Source organism: Plutella xylostella, chromosome 30 (genome assembly GCF_932276165.1).
Source record: "Plutella xylostella chromosome 30, ilPluXylo3.1, whole genome shotgun sequence".
Lineage (NCBI taxonomy): Eukaryota > Metazoa > Arthropoda > Insecta > Lepidoptera > Plutellidae > Plutella > Plutella xylostella.
In genome coordinates, this window is record NC_064010.1 from 1,868,347 (window position 1) to 1,881,667 (window position 13,321).

Below are 13,321 nucleotides of genomic sequence, written 5' to 3' on the forward strand. Positions count from 1 at the left end.
ATATAGATATTGTTATCACAAGTTAATAGCCGGATCTCCACCAAACGATCCAATGCGATCCGATCGCCCGATCCAAGAAGTTTAGTATGTAAGATTCCTTGGATCGCGCGATCGGATCGCGTTGGTTCGTCTGGTGGGGATCCGGCTATTAACTTCAATCTATAAAGATATAGGACATATTTGCGTTGACGTAGTTACACCACACAACAGTTATTACATTTATCAGCTAAATTTAAGTTCAATCTATTTATGTACCTACCTACATGCAACAATAAATAAAAAAACAAATTATTATATAATTCTTTATTACCTCGCATATAACAATTGATTTGTAAGTAAGTATAGAAAATTTATTGAAAGTGTATTTAAATTCATAATTAATTATAACTACTACTTTATGTGTGATAGATTGTTTGTCGGCATGCACGAAATAAAAGGCTTTTTTATTTTTATTTTATTTTTATTTTATTTATTTATTATATAACAATGTTTCAGTTCAGTTTTGATCATGTCACTTGTAAAATAATATGCGAGTGGGTGTGTGTATTCCTTTCACCATGAAAACCAATTCATGTTTTGCTAGTTTATGTTTCCCAAGAGAAGCAAATCTTGTCACTTGTGGTGATAAAGTCATTTCGTCCAATAGTGCATCATTTATCCTCGCGAGGCAAATCTTTGACGACATTTATCAGTTTGGTACACATTCAAATTCAAATTCAAATTCAAATATTCTTTATTTCTTTAACAAACTTATAACTAGTTACATACAAGGTTGGAACCACCTAGTAAGCATAAAAATACACATACATACACAATACTTGTGTCAGGTGGTCCCGCTCTTTTCATAGCATATAGTGGCTGTTTTCTAATTAGGACGTTAAGTAAGTACAAACCTTATTTTTAAATTAAGTAGGTATACAAATTGGTTATATTTAAAGTAATGTGGTTAGTGTGTGTGTGTAAATATATGTGTGTATGTGTGTGTGTGTGTATATATATATATATATATATATATATATATATATATATATATGTCTGTGTGTGTGTGTGTGTGTGTGTGTGTGTATGTGTGTGTGGGTGAGTGTATATATGTGTGTGTGTGGGTGTGTGTGTGTGTATGTGTGTGTGTGTATGTTTGCTGCTACATACCATTTAATAATTTATTTATGCTGTAAATAAATAATTACATAAATATATAATCTACGATGAATATTTTAGGAGTTTCTCTACGTCACCGTAATCAAGTTTATCTAGCCATTCTGTAACAGTCCTTTTACAATCGCGAATAATCATAGGGTATATGCTAAGAGCTTTGTTTACCTGTTTGTATACGTGAGCTGCTTGTTTGTCGTATTGATTACTTGCAAATGCCGTTTTTTTAAAAATGGAAGGGATAGCAAGATCCTTTCTCCTTCTATTGAGAAGGGATTGATCAAAAGCAAAATGTTTATGAAACCTTAAAATTATATTCAAAATGTATAGCTTTCTCACAGTTAGGACATGGCTATTAGAATATAGCAGAGTAGTAGGGTATCTGTAATGCTTGAAAAACATCACCTTTAATAGAGATCGTTGTGCTCTTTCCACTTCTATGAATTTGGTTTTAGACGAACCACCCCATACTGGTATACAATACATTAGGATAGGTTGGGCTAGTGCAATATATATTTTAGTCAAAAGTGCGGGTGACGCTACATGTCTTAGAATTTTAAAAATCCATATCAACTTTCGAATCCTGCCTGTTACAAGATCTATTTGTAAGTGCCACGTCAAGCGTTGATCTATAATAACTCCCAGATATCTAATAGAGTGCACTTTGTCTAGAGTGGGGCAGTTGCAGAAGTTAATACAGTCGTGTATTTTTAGGTTGAAAGTATTGTCTGGCTGTGAGTTATTATATATCGAAAAACATACGTACTTAGTTTTCTCTGCATTAAGTGTAAGGAGGTTGTTTTTAAGCCACTTAGAAACGATAGCTAATCCGGATTCACTTACTCTTTTAGCATGTTCCCATGAGTCTCCCGAAAAAACCAGTGCAGTATCATCAGCATATGCAAAAATGTTTCCGTTAGCCAAGTTCAATTCACACAAATTATTTATGTAAATTAAAAATAAAGTCGGTCCTAAGACACTCCCCTGCGGAACACCGTAACTAACACTTGTTACATTGCTGATGAACTGCCCAATTTTGACGCTTTGTTTCCGGTCCGTAAGATAGTCTTTAAATAAATCCAAAGGTGTTCCTCTAATGCCGATTTTTTCTAGTTTTTGAATAAGAATGGGTACGGATACGGTATCAAAAGCCTTTTTTAGGTCTAAAAAGACAGCGAGGCACTTTTTACCACGGTCAAGTTGGTCAACAACTACAGAACTTAGCGCGGCCACAGCATCTTCTGTCGATTTTCCATTTCTGAAACCGAATTGGGAGTCTGATAAAATCTTGAATTTGTCTAGGTATTTCATAAGCCGTGTATTTATTAGTTTTTCCAAAATTTTTGAGATAGCGGGTAGCACTGAAATTGGTCTGTAATTGCTGACCTCCTTGTCATAGTATTTTAATCTTCAGCGGATATGAAGATGTCGATCGCTCTTTGCCAGTGCCGCCATTTCAGCTCGGTTCCCGTGGAACCACATGGAACCTGGATCCATATGGAATCTGTCAGGTCACAAGAATTTCATAAAAACACTTTTTGCGGATAAAGATGCTTTTTCTTGACACACCATGTTTATTTTTATTTGTAGGTATATAAAATTTATAAATAACGATATACCGAGAGTATAGGCTTTTATTACAAAAATCTTATTTGCGAGACATTGTAAGACAACTGAACTGACACTGACACGCAATTTCTTCATAAAAGCCATAGATCATGACAATGTTAACATTCAAATACTACTTATCTATGTGTCTTGTTATTGTTCTATGGTCTTGTTGATAACGCCATCTTACATCTTTTTTGGTAGTAAGAGTAATATAAAGAGATGGCACTACCTTCTACTAAAAGTTCAGCCATTAAGGCACTGACTCCCCCCTGCAACTGAGTCAAACGTCACTTGTGTTTATGATTTTATAACACAGAAAGCCGCCATAGATATTTGTATGAAGATTTGAGGGAAAAAAATTGCTCAAGTTTGGGATTAATTTACACAAAATAAGTGTGTGTTTATTAAAAAACAAGGTATTTAGCGCCTAGTCCAAGCCTTTAACTTTATAATATGATAAAAATCATATGAAAATTGTTAATAATTACGACAAAGTTGTTACAATACGGGAGTGTGATTTTCTGGTTTTTCGTCATATTCTGAATTTTATTTACAGTTATCCATAATCATTTACTTGAATTCGAATCATTCAGCACCTAGCTAGACTCTTTGGCTACCTGTGTGATTTTTTTCAAGGTTGTAGAGCATCGTTTACTACATAATTCTATGACAATGCCAACCCTCGATTCCCCCTTGCAGACCCTTAATGACAGTGAATTTATCGATGATAGATACTCGGTATTTAGGTGTGATCGCGATCGCATAAAAACGAATAAAAAGGACGGTGGTGGCAACATGAACATACCGCCACGCGAGATTGTCGCTGTGCACCGTGTGCCGCATGCACTCAGCCAGAGCTCAAAGCCCAAAAACATAATCGTGAAGTTCCAGTCCCGCATACTCCGCGACAACGTACTGACCGCGGCGCGGGGGTGCAAGGAGCTCACTTCAGCCAAGTTGGGTGTATCGGGCAATGCGCAAAAGGTCTTCGTTAACGAACACCTTACACTCAAAAATAAACAATTGTTTCGAGAGGCACGCGAGGCGGACAATTATGTTCAAGTACATTTTGGGTGATTTTAGGGTAAGTAAGTATAATTCTTACTTACACTGGTAGGCACCAGGAAAGAGTAGAAATTAATAGGGGTGCCACTTTACTCTATACTCGGAACCCGATTAGCTTTCTCAAACAAATGTGGTATTTACTTGTAGAAAGGTAACTGGTAACTGGTAAAACTACAAGTATTAAAGTGTAAATAATAAGTTTCGGGCATCCTCTAGCCAACTGAACCCCAACGACAAAGCGAAGTAAATACATAGTGTCGCAAAAGGGCTATACTAAGCCAAAAGGGGATGACTCAAGGAGTCATTCTGGACAACTTTTGTTCTTAAATATTCGTTTTCCATGGTAAAAAGTCACATGTCCAACAAAGTTTCTATTTTGATGTATGAGGTATTGTTAGAAGCGTATTGATGGCGCGATGGTTATAGGCTATGTGACGTTCCATTAAAATGTACATAGCGCCCTCTAGAGGACATAACGTGATGATCGAAAAAATAATAATTCAACTTTGCCGTGTAAGGTATCAAATGAAAGGGCTTGATTTTCACATTACAAAAATATGCATATTGAAGGTATTTAAATAACAACACCAAAATTATTGAAATAAAAAATGATCATGAACTACTGACGTAAAATTTCATAAAATAAAAACAACTAAAAATTTACAAATAAAAAAATACAATTATAAACAAACGAAAAACCCGACTGTACGCTAAAAACATGAAAACAAGTCCCAATGTTAATGGAAAGTATCGCAGGCGGGGAACAACTTGACCGCCACTCAAGGCCGTTTTCTAAGTAACATTCAGCTAAATGGTGAACCCTCTGCTGGTCCCCGCCTACGATACTTTCCATTAACATTGGGACTTGTCAAGAAAACTCAACAGGGGTTTCCATACTAAAGTGAACAGGACTGAAAACCATCACACTTTTTACCTTTAAATTGCGCTAATTTTGTTAGTTTTTCTGTTGAATTTTGTCCACCTTTTCTGATTGTTTTGGCCATATCTTGGTGATACCTAAATCGATTTGATATTAAAATATCTCATTTGAAAGCTTATAAGTTGACAATGTTTTTAAGCTGAAGTGCACAAAAAATTGTTGTATGAAATTCTTTTTTAATTTAACTTATTTCTTTTTAGGTTTTGAATATTTTTAAAAAATGTTCATCTATTTTGAGGTATTGTGTCTAATTTAAGTCAAATAATGCACATTTGATTATTTTAATAAGTTTATTAAGATGTTACTAATTCAAAACAAACAAAAAAAGGATTGAAATATGGCTAGTTTTTTTTATTTTCGGTTTTAAACATGAAATTTTGGCAAAAATTCAAAAAATATTTAAATATTAAATATCTTAGAAATGGTTAAGTTTCGGATAATGCATTATAGGGTATAATCGATTGGAAATGCCTTCCTCTATCATCTCCTGAAAGGATCAGGTCTACTTATCAATAACCCTGTATACCGCTTTTTCAATACCTTTAAGTACATTTTTTGGTAGCAGCATAATATTTTTACTTAATTTTAGGGTTTCGAACGTCAAAAGAAAAAAAGCAACCGTTATAGGATCTCTTTGTTGTCCGTCTGTCTGACTGACTGTCTGTCACCGCCCTTTTTCTCAGAAACGGGTAAAGATATCAAGCTGATATTTCGCATAGATGGGGAGTACCCCAAAAAAAATATTATGGTACTCCCTGTCCCACACAAGTAAATTGGGGCTTATATTTTTTCCAGTTATTTTGATGTGTATTCTTTTTTTTCTTTGTTGTTTTGTATAAGTATGTGTTTCTTTTCTTTAAATCTGTATTTTTTTTGTTGTTGCTGTCTATGTGTCGAATAAATGTATCTTTATCTTCAAATCACGCCATCTATCGTTTGTTTTTTTTGTGGCTACTGTCTATAGAAGAAATTCCGTCATTGACAATTTTACGTTACGAATTTATTTTTATTTATTTTATTTTTATTTTTACATTTTCGTGGAGAACCAACAGCATTTTGTTAATAAATAATTATTACTTATAAACATATAACAACTTGATGCCATTAACAGAATGAACTTAGTAAACCCAGTAAACCTAACACATCCAGAGGAAAAATAAAATCTCTTTCTCTCTCTCTGAAAAACATACTTAATAGCCTAAACTCGATGCCTTTAGCTATTAACATCTTTGAAATAAAATTGAGCCACCACCGTGTTACTGCCCTCATCAGATCCTCACGAGACCATACCTCAACCAGCACCAAGAGACTGTATTTTTGATCCCTAACCTAATGTTCGTGCGTATTGTCATCACTTAGATCCATTCGCTATATTCCTGCTCCTCATCAGACCTTTACGAGACTGTAATGTCACGAGAATATTGTACACTATCTAATTTAATTTAATGTATTGAATATACTGGAAGAATTATGCTTCCTCAATTTCAAATCAAATTATGTTGGTGTCATAAAAGTTGAAAAAGTGCAATGACAACCAATGTGCAGTGATTTTGTATCTGTACACGATAAGATCGCGAGCTGTCAGTGCTGCCTAAACCGACGTGACCCTTCTTTGGAGGCCAGCGGCCAACTGAGCATAGAGAAAAAATAAACAATTGTGTAAAGAGTGCCATCTGGAGGAGTTTTTTGTCATACTCTATACGTCATACTGAGCCTACAACGCCATCTCTTTATATTGCTCAACCTCATTGTACATACATACAGGGTGCCCTGTTGGGACACCCTGTATATATAGATATTGTTATCACAAGTTAATAGCCGGATCTCCACCAAACGATCCAATGCGATCCGATCGCCCGATCCAAGAAGTTTAGTATGTAAGATTCCTTGGATCGCGCGATCGGATCGCGTTGGTTCGTCTGGTGGGGATCCGGCTATTAACTTCAATCTATAAAGATATAGGACATATTTGCGTTGACGTAGTTACACCACACAACAGTTATTACATTTATCAGCTAAATTTAAGTTCAATCTATTTATGTACCTACCTACATGCAACAATAAATAAAAAAACAAATTATTATATAATTCTTTATTACCTCGCATATAACAATGTTTCAGTTCAGTTTTGATCATGTCACTTGTAAAATAATATGCGAGTGGGTGTGTGTATTCCTTTCACCATGAAAACCAATTCATGTTTTGCTAGTTTATGTTTCCCAAGAGAAGCAAATCTTGTCACTTGTGGTGATAAAGTCATTTCGTCCAATAGTGCATCATTTATCCTCGCGAGGCAAATCTTTGACGACATTTATCAGTTTGGTACACATAGTATTTTAATCTTCAGCGGATATGAAGATGTCGATCGCTCTTTGCCAGTGCCGCCATTTCAGCTCGGTTCCCGTGGAACCACATGGAACCTGGATCCATATGGAATCTGTCAGGTCACAAGAATTTCATAAAAACACTTTTTGCGGATAAAGATGCTTTTTCTTGACACACCATGTTTATTTTTATTTGTAGGTATATAAAATTTATAAATAACGATATACCGAGAGTATAGGCTTTTATTACAAAAATCTTGAATTGAATTGAATTGAATTTTTATTTATGGCAATCTGTCGGGTGTGCCAACAATTTCTGCCAGTATCGTGTAATGACATTGCATGTGTATTTATTTATATTGTATTAATTGAAGGGAGTTCTTGAAAACTTTACGAAATGTATAAATAAACATAATAGATATATACAAACTATATATAGATAGATCTATGCTACTATTTGAGGAATGGAGTTATAATTTGATTTTGTTGTTAACAATGAATTTACTTATAGCGATGATAAAATTAGGGTCATGGAAATTTAATAATCACAAAAATCTTATTTGCGAGACATTGTAAGACAACTGAACTGACACTGACACGCAATTTCTTCATAAAAGCCATAGATCATGACAATGTTAACATTCAAATACTACTTATCTATGTGTCTTGTTATTGTTCTATGGTCTTGTTGATAACGCTATCTTACATCTTTTTTGGTAGTAAGAGTAATATAAAGAGATGGCACTACCTTCTACTAAAAGTTCAGCCATTAAGGCACTGACTCCCCCCTGCAACTGAGTCAAACGTCACTTGTGTTTATGATTTTATAGGGAAGGGAGCTCCAAACAGCACTATGCCACCTAAAAAATGGTAAAGCAGCCGGAATAGACAATCTATTTACGGAGCAGGTCAAAAACTTTGGCCCCGGGGCAAGAAGCTGGCTTCTGTCGCTGCTCAACCACTGTGTTGTCAATAAGTCCATTCCTAAAGCTTGGAGAAAATCACACATTATAGCTCTTCTTAAGCCGGGAAAAACACCAGACGACCCAAAGAGCTATCGACCAATATCACTGTTGTGTCACCTGTTCAAGATCTTTGAACGACTTATTCTGAACAGAATGACTAGTACTTTGGATGATAAGTTAATCCCTCAACAGGCTGGGTTTCGCCCTGGAAAATCATGTACAGGCCAGGCGTTATCATTAACCCAGTATATAGAAGACGGTTACGAGGAAGGTAAAGTCACAGGGGTTGCTCTCGTGGACCTGTCGGCAGCATACGACACAGTCAGCCATCGCCGCTTGATCACAAAAATCTACAACCTGACTAAAGACTACCACCTTACTCGTGTCATAGAACAGATGCTGAGTAATCGTAGGTTTTACGTAACGCATCAGGGAAAGGACAGTAGATGGCGACGTCAAAAAAATGGGCTACCACAGGGTAGCGTTCTGGCCCCTCTTTTATTTAACATCTACACCAACGACCAGCCGATTATCTCAGGTATGAAGCATATACTGTTCGCAGATGACCTCGCATTGGCATGTCAGCGCAAGACATTCGAGAGTGTAGAGCAGGGGTTGACATCTGCACTGGCGGAGCTGTCTGCCTACTATGAGGCCAACCAATTGCGTCCTAACCCCAGCAAGACGAAGCTATGTGCTTTTCACCTGAAGAATCGCGAGGCGACGCGCCCACTTCACGTGCAATGGGAGAGTCAATGGCTCGAGAACTGCCCGAACCCTAAATACCTTGGCATTACCTTGGATCGATCCTTGACCTACAAAGCCCATTGCACCAACACAAAGATGAAAGTGGTCGCAAGAAACAACATTCTTCGTCGCCTGACCGGTAGAACTTGGGGGGCTCACCCGCATGTCCTACGAACCTCAGCCCTAGCCTTGAGTTACTCCGCGGCAGAATACGCATGCCCAGTATGGAACAATTCGGCTCACGCTGGGAAGGTGGACACCGCACTAAATGAGACCTGTCGGCTGGTTACAGGCTGCTTAAAACCAACTCCGACTGATAAACTATACCTGCTCGCTGGAATAGCACCGCCAGCGGTTCGCAGACAGGCCACTGCGGCTCAAGAGCGCTGGAAACAACTGAATGACTTGCGCCATCCTCTGTATGGTCATGCTCCAGTGCAGCAGCGCCTTAAATCACGCAGAAGCTTCGTCACAACCGAACCGCTGACTAACGAGACAGCGCAGGAGTTCAGGTTGAGCCACTGGAGAGCCGATACTTCTCACTTGCGTCAGTTTGTCCAGCCAGCCGAGGAGCTGCCTGCTGGAGGGGGTGAAGAGTGGTCTGTATGGAAAACACTAAACCGCCTCCGGGCTGGCGTTGCCCGGACGAAGGACAATTTGAGGCGATGGGATATGCTCCCAGCCAATGCCAGCACTCTATGCAGTTGCGGAAGCCTCCAGACTACGTCACATCTTTTAGAGTGTCCTAATGCCCCAAAGTGCAGCCAAGGAGACCTGATGAAGGCCAATGATCTCGCAATAAGAGTAGCAAAACACTGGAGGAAGTTAGCTTAGTGCATTCACACGATCGAAGAAGAAGATGATTTTATAACACAGAAAGCCGCCATAGATATTTGTATGAAGATTTGAGGGAAAAAAATTGCTCAAGTTTGGGATTAATTTACACAAAATAAGTGTGTGTTTATTAAAAAACAAGGTATTTAGCGCCTAGTCCAAGCCTTTAACTTTATAATATGATAAAAATCATATGAAAATTCTTAATAATTACGACAAAGTTGTTACAATACGGGAGTGTGATTTTCTGGTTTTTCGTCATATTCTGAATTTTATTTACAGTTATCCATAATCATTTACTTGAATTCGAATCATTCAGCACCTAGCTAGACTCTTTGGCTACCTGTGTGATTTTTTTCAAGGTTGTAGAGCATCGTTTACTACATAATTCTATGACAATGCCAACCCTCGATTCCCCCTTGCAGACCCTTAATGACAGTGAATTTATCGATGATAGATACTCGGTATTTAGGTGTGATCGCGATCGCATAAAAACGAATAAAAAGGACGGTGGTGGCAACATGAATATACCGCCACGCGAGATTGTCGCTGTGCACCGTGTGCCGCATGCACTCAGCCAGAGCTCAAAGCCCAAAAACATAATCGTGAAGTTCCAGTCCCGCATACTCCGCGACAACGTACTGACCGCGGCGCGCGGGTGCAAGGAGCTCACTTCAGCCAAGTTGGGTGTATCGGGCAATGCGCAAAAGGTCTTCGTTAACGAACACCTTACACTCAAAAATAAACAATTGTTTCGAGAGGCACGCGAGGCGGACAATTATGTTCAAGTACATTTTGGGTGATTTTAGGGTAAGTAAGTATAATTCTTACTTACACTGGTAGGCACCAGGAAAGAGTAGAAATTAATAGGGGTGCCACTTTACTCTATACTCGGAACCCGATTAGCTTTCTCAAACAAATGTGGTATTTACTTGTAGAAAGGTAACTGGTAACTGGTAAAACTACAAGTATTAAAGTGTAAATAATAAGTTTCGGGCATCCTCTAGCCAACTGAACCCCAACGACAAAGCAAAGTAAATACATAGTGTCGCAAAAGGGCTATACTAAGCCAAAAGGGGATGACTCAAGGAGTCATTCTGGACAACTTTTGTTCTACAAGATTTGCAAATTCGTGAAAAAAAATATTCGTTTTCCATGGTAAAAAGTCACATGTCCAACAAAGTTTCTATTTTGATGTATGAGGTATTGTTAGAAGCGTATTGATGGCGCGATGGTTATAGGCTATGTGACGTTCCATTAAAATGTACATAGCGCCCTCTAGAGGACATAACGTGATGATCGAAAAAATTATAATTCAACTTTGCCGTGTAAGGTATCAAATGTAAGGGCTTGATTTTCACATTACAAAAATATGCATATTGAAGGTATTTAAATAACAACACCAAAATTATTGAAATAAAAAATGATCATGAACTACTGACGTAAAATTTCATAAAATAAAAACAACTAAAAATTTACAAATAAAAAAATACAATTATAAACAAACGAAAAACCCGACTGTACGCTAAAAACATGAAAACAAGTCCCAATGTTAATGGAAAGTATCGCAGGCGGGGAACAACTTGACCGCCACTCAAGGCCGTTTTCTAAGTAACATTCAGCTAAATGGTGAACCCTCTGCTGGTCCCCGCCTACGATACTTTCCATTAACATTGGGACTTGTCAAGAAAACTCAACAGGGGTTTCCATACTAAAGTGAACAGGACTGAAAACCATCACACTTTTTACCTTTAAATTGCGCTAATTTTGTTAGTTTTTCTGTTGAATTTTGTCCACCTTTTCTGATTGTTTTGGCCATATCTTGGTGATACCTAAATCGATTTGATATTAAAATATCTCATTTGAAAGCTTATAAGTTGACAATGTTTTTAAGCTGAAGTGCACAAAAAATTGTTGTATGAAATTCTTTTTTAATTTAACTTATTTCTTTTTAGGTTTTGAATATTTTTAAAAAATGTTCATCTATTTTGAGGTATTGTGTCTAATTTAAGTCAAATAATGCACATTTGATTATTTTAATAAGTTTATTAAGATGTTACTAATTCAAAACAAACAAAAAAAGGATTGAAATATGGCTAGTTTTTTTTATTTTCGGTTTTAAACATAAAATTTTGGCAAAAATTCAAAAAATATTTAAATATTAAATATCTTAGAAATGGTTAAGTTTCGGATAATGCATTATAGGGTATAATCGACTGGAAATGCCTTCCTCTATCATCTCCTGAAAGGATCAGGTCTACTTATCAATAACCCTGTATACCGCTTTTTCAATACCTTTAAGTACATTTTTTGGTAGCAGCATAATATTTTTACTTAATTTTAGGGTTTCGAACGTCAAAAGAAAAAAAGCAACCGTTATAGGATCTCTTTGTTGTCCGTCTGTCTGACTGACTGTCTGTCACCGCCCTTTTTCTCAGAAACGGGTAAAGATATCAAGCTGATATTTCGCATAGATGGGGAGTACCCCAAAAAAAATATTATGGTACTCCCTGTCCCACACAAGTAAATTGGGGCTTATATTTTTTCCAGTTATTTTGATGTGTATTCTTTTTTTTCTTTGTTGTTTTGTATAAGTATGTGTTTCTTTTCTTTAAATCTGTATTTTTTTTGTTGTTGCTGTCTATGTGTCGAATAAATGTATCTTTATCTTCAAATCACGCCATCTATCGTTTGTTTTTTTTGTGGCTACTGTCTATAGAAGAAATTCCGTCATTGACAATTTTACGTTACGAATTTATTTTTATTTATTTTATTTTTATTTTTACATTTTCGTGGAGAACCAACAGCATTTTGTTAATAAATAATTATTACTTATAAACATATAACAACTTGATGCCATTAACAGAATGAACTTAGTAAACCCAGTAAACCTATCACATCCAGAGGAAAAATAAAATCTCTTTCTCTCTCTCTGAAAAACATACTTAATAGCCTAAACTCGATGCCTTTAGCTATTAACATCTTTGAAATAAAATTGAGCCACCACCGTGTTACTGCCCTCATCAGATCCTCACGAGACCATACCTCAACCAGCACCAAGAGACTGTATTTTTGATCCCTAACCTAATGTTCGTGCGTATTGTCATCACTTAGATCCATTCGCTATATTCCTGCTCCTCATCAGACCTTTACGAGACTGTAATGTCACGAGAATATTGTACACTATCTAATTTAATTTAATGTATTGAATATACTGGAAGAATTATGCTTCCTCAATTTCAAATCAAATTATGTTGGTGTCATAAAAGTTGAAAAAGTGCAATGACAACCAATGTGCAGTGATTTTGTATCTGTACACGATAAGATCGCGAGCTGTCAGTGCTGCCTAAACCGACGTGACCCTTCTTTGGAGGCCAGCGGCCAACTGAGTCAAACGTCACTTGTGTTTATGATTTTATAACACAGAAAGCTGCCATAGATATTTGTATGAAGATTTGAGGGAAAAAAATTGCTCAAGTTTGGGATTAATTTACACAAAATAAGTGTGTGTTTATTAAAAAACAAGGTATTTAGCGCCTAGTCCAAGCCTTTAACTTTATAATATGATAAAAATCATATGAAAATTCTTAATAATTACGACAAAGTTGTTACAATACGGGAGTGTGATTTTCTGGTTTTTCGTCATATTCTGAATTTTATTTACAGTTATCCATAATCATTTA

The 13,321-nt window shown here is 36.6% G+C and overlaps 1 protein-coding gene across 3 annotated transcripts in view; it reads right to left on the reverse strand.

Moving 5' to 3' along the window:
* Positions 1-13,321, reverse strand: part of LOC105392385 (isocitrate dehydrogenase [NAD] subunit gamma, mitochondrial) — a 28,380-nt gene that overhangs the window by 13,682 nt on the left and 1,377 nt on the right. The gene's annotated exons all lie outside the window — the stretch shown is intronic.